Genomic DNA, 12,756 nt, shown 5'->3' with positions numbered 1-12,756 from the left:
GATTCCACGGGAACTCACCTCATTTAGAGAATTCGGCTAACGCAGAATGAGATCACGGGAGACCCTCCAGGGTCTGTGAACTGAGGCAGGGAAATGGGGGTGGGAGGGTTGATCTTTTTTTCTTTTGCACACTGTGTATTTGCACAAAAGCACATCCAATGTAGTTCAGTCTCCTTGGCTGAGTGCACATTGAAATCACGTACTTCCTCTGGAAAGTGCTGGTCACACATAGATATACTTCCATCTTTAAATACAACCTCTGTGTGAAGAGGACTCCGATCCCCAAAGAAGGCACGACCTTAGTGAGGTGAAGTATTATCAAATGGCACCCCAGTAAGATGGATGCATTGACACGAGAGTGGCGAGGAGCATTCTCTTGTCTGCACCGTGCCTCAGGCTGCCGGGGGACATCGGTTTTGGCTTTTATCCAGCAGGAATGAACAGTAAATAAATGAAGAAGTATATTAGGCTGAACTGCTGACATTTGTATGCAGGGTAGTAAATGTTTGTAGATGAAGAGCAGCAAAAGATTTTTTAATAAATGCTTTTGTGACGGATTTTACACTAAATCATTTCTTGACATTTCGACTAAAACCAACAGCTTAGATAATGGATCTGATGTTCATACCATGCATATACTCTGGTTTGATAAATCCTCTGCTAAGAGGACCTCCATGAAACCGATTCCCTCCAGACTGGGAGAAGATTGTATGTGGAATAAATTAATGGGGGGAGCTCGGGAGGACCCAGGGGTCTGTGCTCCTGCCCACACTCTGGATCTGTGCTGAGGCTCAGCAAACTGCCTCCTTGGGCTTTGAATTCGGGTTGGACCGTGTTAAATAAACTCCGTGGTAGAGATGACTTCATGACGGTTCTATTTTCTGACGGGAATATTTACTTAAGAAAGCCAGAGACAGAGAGCCTGAGAGAAAATGAAGGAGCCAGTCAGGCAGCACGCGGAGAGGCCATTTTGAACCAAATGATGCCCTGTTTTCCCTCTTTCCCCGTCCAGGCCCTCCCCGGCCATCCTTCCCTCTGGCCAGCACGGGGCAGGTGGGGGCACATGGCCGGCTCCCTTCAGTCTCCTCGGGGAGGTCCTGCTTCATCTCTGGCAAGCCCCAACATCCGGGGAGTTCCTTCCTCCTTGTCTGGCCTTCAAGGCCTGGGCTGGCTTCCCTTTGTATCGATGCTGGAGTGTCTTCCCACCTCCCTCCCCTCCTGTCTGTCGGGTTTCCCCTTGCCTTGCGTGTCCCTTCTGTGGTCCTCAGCTCCTGTGCCACCACCCCCTGGAGCCTCCCGCCTCCTCCCTTTGCTGCAGGCAGAGAGGATGCTGTCCCCACGCCTGGGGCCCAAATCTGGAGAGTTCCATTTGCAGTTCACAAGGGGTTTCTCAGGGCATGGCCTGTGGGTCACCAGACATCAGCAGGCCTGCCGTGTGACATGGTACCGGCTCCCGAGCCCGAATCTCCAGAGGCAATCTCCTACAATCTCACTAGGCACCTCCTTCTGCTGTCCAGCCCGCACATGGCACCCAGGGGGTGTCTGTGGAATGAATGAAGGGACACCTGGAAGCTTTTGGTCTTAGACTCAGGGCGAACGCCTCATCTCACATTTTATTGTTACTTTACACGTGTCATGTCGTTTTCAGAGACATTAAGTGACCTCCATCCTGATCCATTATGGCGTAATAGATAAAGCCATCCTTCAGAAAAAAATTAAAGAGCCTCGACAATGATAATTGCTGTTAATATCACTCTGGACATAGGTTTGCTGATTAATGAGTTTAGAAAATTTGCTTCGGAAATGACACGAACTAACACGAGAAACAGCCCATGGCTTGGCCGATGGGGTGGTGTCGGCAGGGTGAGAAACAGCATCTGGGGGCTGGCCAGGAGCAACCCAGCAAAGCCAGTGGGAGGCATGGTCAGGGCATGCTGCCTCCCCAGCCAGGCCTGGGCCCCGTGAACCCTGTGGGGTGCAGCCCTGGGGGGGGTGCCCCGCCATCCCAGGGACACCGTGGGGCCGGGTCCCTGGGGCAGGCTGAGAAATTCCCGGGGCCTGCAAGGAGAACCAGCACCTTCCTGCTCTGATTTCCTTTTCCCGTTTTACATACTCACCCTCCCTGGTGAATAGTCCTTGGCAGGTTTCCCGAGATATCAAATTCCAGGAGAGAAAATACACAGGTCATGTGTAAGGACTAAATAGAACCCTTAGTTGGAAATGACTTTTGTCAGGTGTCTGGGAAGCAGCCGCGCCTTCAGCTACGAGTTAATCAGACAGAGCCACGCGTGAGGAGCTCCGGCACGGGGCCCTCGGCGGCCTCCCGACGCCTCCCTGACTCACCTGGGGCAGGTCACAGCGCTGCTCGGGCTGCGGCTTTCTCATCTCGCTGATGAGGGGCTTGGATGAGCTTGGCCACACTGCCTCCAGGCCCGCGAGTGTGGGATTTTACCTGCCCGCCGTCGGTCCCCAGCGGCCCCCGGTCCGCTGCTGGGGTGCGCAGTGCTGGGCCACGCTTAGGACCCTCAGCTGCTGGCAGGGCCACAAATTCATCTTTGGTTTGCTTTGCAACTTGCTTGGACTTGTTTCTCATCACAGCAACAGGGGAGGTGAGCGTGTTAAAAATAGTGGCCAGGTAGGAAAGTCTAAATGCTTTCCGTGCTGATTGCAGTGACTACTGTGACACGTTGGCAGGACCCAGAGATGCGGGTGGTAGTTCCGCACGTGTGCAGGCAGCAGGTGTGTGCCTTGCACTTGGCCGGGCAGGGCCCGGGGGGCCCTGGGGTACTGGTTGCTTCGTGGGCCAGTGTGGCCTGTCAGGAGGGGCTTTGACTCTGAGCCTCGATATTCTCGTCTGTGAAATGGGGGATACCAGTTCCCTTCTAGACGTGTGAGGTGTGGCAAACGCAGTAATGAACTTTGTAAACGTACACACAGCACCTAGAAAGGTGCTGCCCTTAGGCTACCTGGGCCCCAGGTGCTATTAGCGCGATTCGACCATGAGGTCCGCTGGTTTTCTTCAGCTGCCTCCCTCTGGTGACGACCTTCCCCTTGGTCTTCTCCAACCCCTCTGCCCTGCCTCACTTTATTTTTATTTTTTATTTTTTTTTAAGATTTTATTTATTTACTTTAGAGAGAGAGGAGGAACAGAGGCAGAGGGAGAGAGAGAATCTCAAACAGACTCCACGCTGAGTGCAGAGACCAGGACTCCATGCCATGACCCTGAGATCTGGACCTGAACCAAAATCTAGAGTCAGCCCCTCAACCCACTTAGCCACCCAGGCGCCCCTGCCCTGCCTCACTTCAGGCCTCCTGTCTTGCCCAGGATTATTGCAATGGGCTCCGACCAACCTCCCTGCCTATGGACTCCCTCCCAACCTGCCTCTCCCATCCCGCTTCATTCTGACGTGGACAGGTCCTTGCGGAAACCGGGCCTGGCCCTCACAGGCCCCATGCGGCACAACAAGGGTCTCACCTTGGGCTACAAAGATTCCATAATCCAGTTCCAACACCCTCCTCAAGCTTTATTTTCTGTCCATCCTGTTCGTACACCTACGTTCTGGCGACACCGAATGACTTGGCCGTTCTTAGTCCTTCTGGGCTTGTCCCACCTCTGTGACTTTGCATCTGCTGTTCTCCTTTTCTGGAATGTCCTTCTATCTCTTTTCAGCCTGAAAAACTCTTATTCATTCTTCAAAACCCCAGGTTCAATAACGCCTCTTTTCGAAAACTTCCATTGTCTCCCGAGACAGCAAAGATTTGGACTTTGTGTGGCACACTGCTCTTTCACTGACTGTCACGTTATATTTTAGTTTGTGTCCCCAGAACACCCAGCAGAGTGTGGACAGGAATTTGGACTTGCTCTCCCCTAGCCCTATAGCTTGACCAACACCTATGGTGTTTCATGAACGCTTTAAAACAAATAGCTGGCTATCTGCTGAAATACGTGAGCAGAACCTCCAGCCGCGACCTTGTGTCATGGGTGTCCTAAGGCTCCTTGATTTCCAGGGAGTTGCGTGTGTGGGTTGGGTGAGATGGGGCAAAGGGAGAGGTGGGTTCCAAATTCAGGGACTCATTCTGGAATGTATGGCAGATCTGAATGTCCCAGTCATTGTTTTACTGAAGTTCTGTCCTGAGCAGGGCGGCCTGTGAGATCCATGGCTCCTGGTCCCCTCCCCCATCCCCGGCTGGTGTCCCCAGCTCATGGAGACCAACCTGACAGGAGTCTCAAACTCTGCAGAAAGGATCCGAGATGCTGTGGACCCTTGCCTGATTTATCACTACAACTGAAATCGTGCCCCCTCACCCCCAGGTAACCCTGCCTCCCCTCCCTCCTCCTGTTTTTGACTCCCTGCTGCTCCTCCCCGCTGACACACATGTTTTCCTTATTTACCTTCTTGTTTTCTGTTTCCCCCAGGGACAGCTGGAAGTCCTGTGGGACCGGGGGGGCCCTGTGGGTGTTCCTTTCTACATTTCCGATGCCTGGAAACATGGGACATTCCAGGCGGTCAGGGTCACCCGTTGAATGAGGCGCAGGGAGCCTGGCCCCCAGATCACCACTCTGCCCGCACCTAGGCCGCCTCCCCTCCCTGACGTTTGTAAAATTCAAACCCATGGAGTCCTTTGCTTATGCCCCTTGGTTGACTTCCCATTTCTCTTGGAATAAAGAAAATAACCCTTACCTCCAAACATTTTTCATTTATCCATTCATCCCAGATTCAAGATTTTAAAAAACCCTAGCTTCTTGTGGAGTGCCCTTAAATTTAACCCAAACTAACTCTAGCCCCAACCCCCTAAAGTCTAGAAGATACAATATGAATTTCTCTTCCCCGGGCACTTTTATTTTAGCAAACAATTTCAGTTTGTCTTCCTCTATGGTACAATTGTGAATACTTAGAGCCTGCCAGTAGGCTTTGGTGATTACAGTTGTAGGGGCTTAGAGCTTAAAAGGTGAGGGTAAAGAGGGTATTTGAACCATATGGCATTAGGGTAAGATGGTATTTCCCACTGGGTGGCACTCAGAGGGGGGGGTCTGATGATAATCCTTTATCTGGGTTATGACCCTCTGCTATCCCACTCCTGTATGATGCTGGAGACGGGGTGGGGGTGATTGACTTTCCAATACTGTTTCTATCAGTTTCCTGTTCTTTGCAGAGGGAAGAGGAAAAAGCCCCTCCCATCTACTTCTACTGGGGCTTGTTAAGCCGTGGCCTTGGGGGCCAGCGGATCAGTGGTGAGAAGCAGCAAGCAGCCAGTGGGTTCCGCAGGCAGCGGGCAAGGACAGCCTGTGGCTACTCCAACCCACTGCCTGGCTGCACTTCGCAGAGGGTGTCACCCTGGTGGAGATACAAAGGCAAATCATGCCAGCATGACAGAGCCCACTTAACTCTGTCTATCCTGGTATTTGGGGAAGAAGTTGAGGACAAATATGTACTGGGCCCTATAGCTGGGTGGTGGGCAGTGTGCACTGCAAGGTGTGGAGGTCGGTGTTTCTCAGGGTGATTTTTTTTCTATCACTGGGCCTGCGGAACAGAACGGGAATGTCCTTCCTGGCTATTTTAGGGAGCACGAGGTGAATCAGACAGCTTCTCCTAAGCCAGCATTGCTTTGTATAACAAGTGGCCCTAAGACATTAAAATGAATCTCTTTGTGGCCCACTGGACACTCCCTGAGAACCCCCGTAATTGGTGTGCCGTTCCGTTTTCAGCAGTGGATCTCAGCCGCACTTGGAGGAGGTGTTTTTGGTGTGGGTCAAACCAAACGTTGCCTTCTGTCAGCTCCGGGAAGGAAGCTGGTAAATGCATGTGCTTGTCTTCGGCTCCAGGGGCTACGGTGAGTGACGAAAGGGGCGTTCGGTCCCCATCAAAACTGTTCTTGAGGAACCACCTCCAAGGGACTCGTGCACCCCCGGGGCAGGGCCCCATCCTCAGCCGGGCGTGACAGGTACGAAGCCAGGCCTCAGAACGTGGGGTCCAGAATGACAACCACAGCATGAAGGAACTTGGACATGGGGATGTCCTACCTCCAGTGAGGGGACGAGATGCCAGGGCACAGGTGTGCGGAGAGGAATTAGGTTTACTGCTTGCTCTTCTCTTACAGCCGGGACTTCTCCACTGGTTCTCCAGAGTTTCTTCCTGCACCGCATCAACATCCCCCGCTCTGCGCAGGGGTAACTGCTGGAGAGGCCGCCCGAGTTTCCAGGGGTGCCTAGTTCCACCCCGAGAAGCACATAGAGTACAGCTCTAAGGGGCCCCTCTCACTTGCGCGCCTCCTGTCCTCTCCAATAATGCGTTTGATTTGGCCTCTGAAGGCCCCCCAGATGTCCATGGAGCGGGGCTATCAACGTGCAGCCAAGGGGAGCACCCTCTCACTGTGATCACCAAGGTAGCTCGGGGCTCCGGAGGCCACGCTGAGCTGAACTGCTAATTGCCACCCTGAAGTGTCCCTGCGATTTCTGCCAAGCCCTCTGGTCAGCGAGTGCGCCGCGGGAAGTCCAGGGTTCTGTCTTTACTTTTACGGCACCAATTAACTTCCTCTGCCTTTTCTTCTGGGTTCGTGGAATTACTCTGCACTCTTTGCGAGGATGTTTAGTAATTCTCATCGACTGTCGAGGACCCTGCTGGGACACTGCCAACTGATCTTAACAAGCCCACTTACTGCAGGATTTCCCACTGCTTTCCTGGGCTAGGAATTCCATAACCAAAGGCACATCTCCCAGGAGAACTTTGAGAAGGTGCCTCGTTATGAATATTTTGATGTTGAAAATGTTCAGCGTGCAAGTTGGTTGTAAAGCCGGCCAGTGTGTCTGGAAGAACAGGGTGGGCCTTCGGCAAACTTGGAGCAGGGTGGGATTCTGATTCCGCCCCTTTGCCTTTCATCCTTCCTTCTTCTTTCTTCTTCGAGCGCACCCTGGGAACCCCGGCTCCAGCTGCTCCCCACTCCTCCACGCGGCCACACTGAAAGCTCGCACGCTAATTGGTGATTAGGCACTAATGCATGGCGATTGTTGGCTTGCTTCCTCTCCTGGATAACTTTTTCTTCCTTTTTATATTAGTTAGACCCTTTCATGTCTTAACAAGAAGGGCCAACTTGTGTAAGATTTCAGGAATGGTAGGTGGGTGAGATCTGAATTTCTGGCTCCCCTCCCAAATGCAGTCTGGGCGACCACGTGTGCCTGTCCGAGCTGTGACTGGCCCTGGGGCCAGGAGTAGCAGTGCTGTTGGAGAGAGATGGGGCGGGGGTGTCACCTCCCCAGTCTTGCCTGCAGAGTGTATGAGGGGATGTGGGGCTCCATGGCGGTAGCGGAAGATGAAGCTCACGTGTGTTGCATCTGGGCTCCCAGGCAACAGCAACACCTACGTGGTCAGACTCTGTTTGGGGCATTAAGTAGGGGAGGGAGCCTCCGGCTGGAAACATACACGGTAGGAAATTAGAATTTGCCATCAGGCAAGCTGAGGTTTAATCAGCTTATTACATGAGGAGTCTTGATTATCTGAGGGCTGGTAAAAAGACTCAGGAATAAAACCAAATCCAAGAAATGGGGAAGAGGGATGCTTACGAATTCACCGTGGGGTTTGATTCTGAGAACTGATTCATTTTTATCTTCCAAATTCCCCAGGCATGGGAGAGAGACCACTTGGAGAAAGACCTTGGTTCTTTGGAGAGACCGACGGTGTTTTCTAGGTTTAGCACCGGCGCCCTTGGAGAGCACCTGCTGCAGAGATGGGGATGGTCTGCCCCTGCACCGTCCAGGACGGTAGCTGCTCACACTCAACCCCTGGGCACGTCCAGTGTGGCCAGTGCGCCTGAGGAACTGAATATTTCCTTTTATTCACCTTGAACTATTTTAGATGTAATCGGAATACCCACTTGTGGCTGAGGGCTCCCCAGCAGATAGGACCTTCTAGAATAGGATGTGCCGGTGGTAGTGGGAGGAGCAGGGGGTAGGGCAGGGGAGAGGAGGGCAGAGAGGTGGTCTGGAGAGGTGGAGAGTGCCAGATGAAGAGGACGTCGTAAGGCTTGTGGGCACATCTGGGCTTGGCCTTGGGGGCTATGGGAAGCCATAGGAAGGCTTTGGTAGCAGAGTAGTGCACTCGGATTTAGAGCTTAAAAGACCCCCTTCTGGGGTCCATGTTTGAGTAAGACTAGGGGCAGGAGGGCAGCCGGGGAGGGTTGCAGTGGATGTGAGTGCACACATGACATACATAGCTAATGGTATATAATTATGAGGGACGCTTAATGCCAGGACCTGTGCCAAGCACTCCACACTGATGATCATACCACCTGTAGAAAAATATCCCAAAGGGAAAGTTGTCTGGGCTTTGCAATCAAGCCACTGGCTGTTGAGAGAGAAAGACAAGCAGAAAATGAAGACCCCTCAGTGCCTGGCTTGAAGCTGGGGGTAGCGTTCTTCTGCAAGAGAGGGAGCCTGGGCCAGGAGCAGATGGGGACACACGTGTCCCTGGGTTAAGTCACACTCGGACTGCCGCCCTCCTTCAGGCTGATACCTCTGCTGGGGACCGCAGGGGTAGAGCCAGGAAGGTGGCTTCTCAGAGAGTAGGGGAGGATGGCCCTGGACCGGGGCGGTGACGGTTGGCAGAGGCGAGTCTCCTTGCCTCGCGGGTGTGGCCCAGTCCTCCTGGCACTGGTGGGGGAATGGAGGTGTCTGGGAAGCAGAAAGCGGGCCGGTCCCACCGCATGGCGATGGAAAGGGCTGGCACCCATGGGACAGCGCTGTGACCTAGCAGCTCACATGGGCAGGTGCTCTGAAAACCCGTGTGGCCGCTTACTGACTCATGAAGGTACTATTGATTTTATGCATCTATTTTTAAAAAGTGTTTTCTGCTCTACCTTAGGAAATAAAAAGGCACATCGTTTGAACGAACCCAGTTCTGTCTGCATTTATCCTTCCTGATTTAGCCTAAAGAAAGAGTCCTGTCGGTGTGCGAAGCTTTAGCCTGCAGGACGTTCCCCACAGCTATGCTTATCTGAACGCGGGGTGGGGGCGCATCGGGGAATTACGGGGCACTACAGCCCCGAGTCCTTTACGTGATGGTGCGAGAAAATATTTAGGAACTTGAAAATTGTTCAGATTATGTGCATAAGTGAAAAAAGGACAAGTTATAAAATAGCACATAGAGTTTATCCACAATTTTCTTCTAAAAATGTTGATGTGTTCACAGAAAAAAATTAGGATAATATAACAAACAAAACAAAAAAAACCTGGTTACTCCGGGAAGTAGAATGACGCGTGTTTTAAAATTTCCTTCTTTCCTTTTGTTTTTATGAATTTTGTACAAAAACATCCACTGCTGTAAATTAGAAGAAGTATCTTTTTGTTTTGTATAGGACGAATGGAGGGGCAAAGTGTCATGGGGGCAGGCGGGAGGCAGAGAGGGTTCTGCCCTGGAACTGGGCTCCATCTCCCCGAAGCTCAAGGTGGTAGATGGTTTTTAGGTGTGAAAACATAGGCAGGCTATTCCCAGTGAATCCTTTGTCCTCAATCAAAAAGGCGTTTTCCTCCTTTGCAGAAAGCAAAGCGCAGGCTCTGTCTCGTCCTGGGCGTTGAGCTGGCCTTGTGGCGGGGGCCCAGTGGGACCCTGCTTCTATGAACAGACAGTGACTCTGTGACTCGAGCACTCAGCCGAGAAAGGCAACTCGTGCCCAAGCCCGGATCGGTGAGATGCTGTCCGAGGGTGGCCGTGCAGAGCCCCAGGCCCTCCCAGTGACAGCAACTCGCTGAAATGGGATTGCCCACTCAATTAGCTCTCAGGATTCCCACTCCCAGGGGTCCTGACTGTCAGACAGGATCCACAGGAGTGTGATGAAGGGCGCATGTCATTAGGACCCAGGCTGGGGCAGGGCCCCCTCTATAAATGGCATTCATAAGCCAGGCAAACCCTGGGCCACAGGGCTGGGATTGTGCAGACGGGACAGTTAAAGGTTTTTTTTTTTTTTTTTTTTTTAATTGGATTCCTACTCCCTTCTGGCACAATCATTTGGTGGTGGGTTGGTCTTCCATTAGAGAAAAAAAAGGAATTCTTTAGATATGGTGCTATGTTCTAGGAAAGCCCCGCGTGAGTGCTGTTCCGGTCCTGTGCCCACGCTGGTTCCAGGCATTTGGGGTGCTTCCAAATCAGACCACTCTGGAATGGTCCCAACGGCTTGTTTCCAAACTTGGAGAGACATGAAACTCGGTCGTCTGAGGATGATGGTTTCCTGGCCTTGTGCGAAAAGTTTGGCGTTAGCCGTGGGCTGTTTTCCTTATTTTGTGCCGAGATCCCGTATTTTTCTGGGTTGAGAGATACACGTTTTTCTTCCAATAAAACAGTCTGCCATTTAAAACGGTGCCCATGTGGACGCATCGAGAGCAGAGTTCATTTAGCACATACTCCCCGAGGGATCTGCTCCCCCTTCAGGGGGCAGGGGCTCCCGCGCCCACCTGGAAGTTAGGCTGCTGTTTTGCTGCCTCTTATGAATTATTTGGACTTTATCTTTAATATATATTCAGATGTTGATCTTTTCATGAATTCAGCAAGGGCTCTTACCTTCCAGACTCCCTGCGCGAGTTCTGGTGCGCTAACTGCGGAGCTTCGCGGCTGCGGGTGGGGCCGTTATGAAATATTTGCCGCGTGGACTGTAGTGGGTCTTGACTGTTCCTGTTTTTCCCCAGAAGTTTTTTTATTTCTTTTAAGAATGACAAACTTAGAATTTAAGGTTCAAGGTTTTGGGGTAGTTCTCCCCCTCCTCCTCCCTCATTGTCTCTGTCTCTCTCTGCCTCTCATTAGCGAGAACTCAAGCGGTTGGGCCTGGCGTTCACGGCTGCAAGGGCCCTCAGGAAGAACGGGCCAGTTGCGGCCCATTGCAAAGGGCACCACAGTGCTCTGGGGCCAGCCGTCGGCGTGCCGAGGCATTGCCAAGGCCCCTGTGATGAGAGCCACTGGCAAGAAAGAGTGACGTGACGTCTTTGGAGGCCAGCAGGTAACGGCAGGACAGAACTCAGGACCCCGAGCAGCGACCAGAGCCAGAGAAGGTCTGGGGCTGCAGCAACACAGCAGTGTCCCCACACTGTCCCTACACTGTCCCCCACAGACGGAAGCCTTCATCTCGGAAACAGAGAGACGTGAAGTGATTGATACCATGGTCCAAGAAGATGGCATTTTCTCTGATTGGAACCCTATAGAATTAATGCGCATCTGCAATAAATACCATTAAGATTAAGTATTCTTCAGAGAGATGGAGAATCAGGGAAAGAAGGAGCGATGCAAGGCATTTCTCTCAGCTCAGTGGAAAAATAGATCACTTGCATATAGATCAGCCAAATTGGGGGAGCAGGGAACACACTCTTGCATCCCAGAATGTTTCTTTTGTGTTTGCAAATATTCTGTGATCCCAAGACCTCAGACAGCTGCTTGGGTGGAGAGCACATCTTCTTGAGCTGTGGAAGTCACAAGACCCTGACTTGCTGGGTCCCTGCAGGTGGGCCTGATCTTGTCTGGTTCTGGCCATAGGTGACATTGGGCTTCTGCTGACCATGACTCGTGGTAGCTGGTGTCGAGGCAACAAGTACCAAACTGTCTTGCCACCACGCCTCTCCTCTCCTGAAGCTGGGCCGTTCCCTGGGCTTGACCAGAACACCAATCCAATCAATGCCACAGCCACCCTTACGCTTCTGCCTCTTTTCTCTCCCCGTGCTATCTTGCAGAAGGCTGTTTCTTCCTTGTTTTAATATTTTGGGAAGGAAAGCAGTGGCATCTTCTAAGCTAGGGGTTGTTGATTGATCTGCTGATACCAAGAATCAAACCTGTCTTCAAAAGCTGCCTTCTCTGCATGGTGGGTTTTCTATACTTGGAGTCACAAAGCTGGCATTGTTTTGAGAGGGTTAACTAAGATTAATGAGCAAAGAAACATGAAACCATAAAGGATCAGCGTTTCCAATCAATGCTGAATAAATTTAATGTGTATTCCATCTGCAGTTTCTTTGGCACAAACATCCAGACGCCGATTCCGAAAGGTTTTGCCTCTTTATGTTCCTAAACAACACACTAAGACAAAAACAGTGTGTACTTCCAGTTTAATAGTGCTTTATTTAAGGTTTATAGGTTTATACTGCAGTCGATGTATCGATCAAGAGGAATTTGTAAAATACAGAGGTGTGTTTAATAAGAGCTGGACAGAGTACTGCAAACCTCGCTATTCCCAAGACTTAATTGTGAATTGCAACTTCAGCATCTGATTTGGGAGGGGAAAGGGAGGGAAAAGTAATTGTAATAAAATAATGGAGACAGCAAAGCGAGAGCACTAATACCCACCGAATGCCCAAGTTATGAAATCGAGCAGAATCTCCATAGGTGTTCCGAGAGAACTTTGTGCACCAGCTTCTTCCAGAATGTGTATTTCAGGAGTGTGTTATCACTGGTTCGGGTGGGGGACCACGCAGAGCCTCTGTCCGCTGTATTTCTTCTTTAAAATTTTTTTTAAATTTTTTATTGTTATGTTAATCACCATACATTACATCATTAGTTTTTGATGTAGTGTTCCATGATTCATTGTTTGTGCATAACACCCAGTGCTCCACGTCTCTCTGCTGTATTTCTTATTAGCCCGTTACCAGCAAGAGACATTAGCCCTGTACCAGCAAGAGAACATCTCTCTCTTTTATCACCCCCAGATTAGCCTACAGTTGCCTCCTTCCTTCCGACATTTGAATAACAAGCCTGATGAAGCCACTTAACTCCCTCCAATTACAGGTGCCAA

This window comes from Eumetopias jubatus, unplaced genomic scaffold (genome assembly GCF_037043125.1).
Source record: "Eumetopias jubatus isolate StellerSeaLion01/CBP00866 unplaced genomic scaffold, mEumJub1_p1.0 scaffold_17, whole genome shotgun sequence".
Classification (NCBI taxonomy): domain Eukaryota; kingdom Metazoa; phylum Chordata; class Mammalia; order Carnivora; family Otariidae; genus Eumetopias; species Eumetopias jubatus.
Note: the sequence above shows the minus strand (reverse complement) of the source record.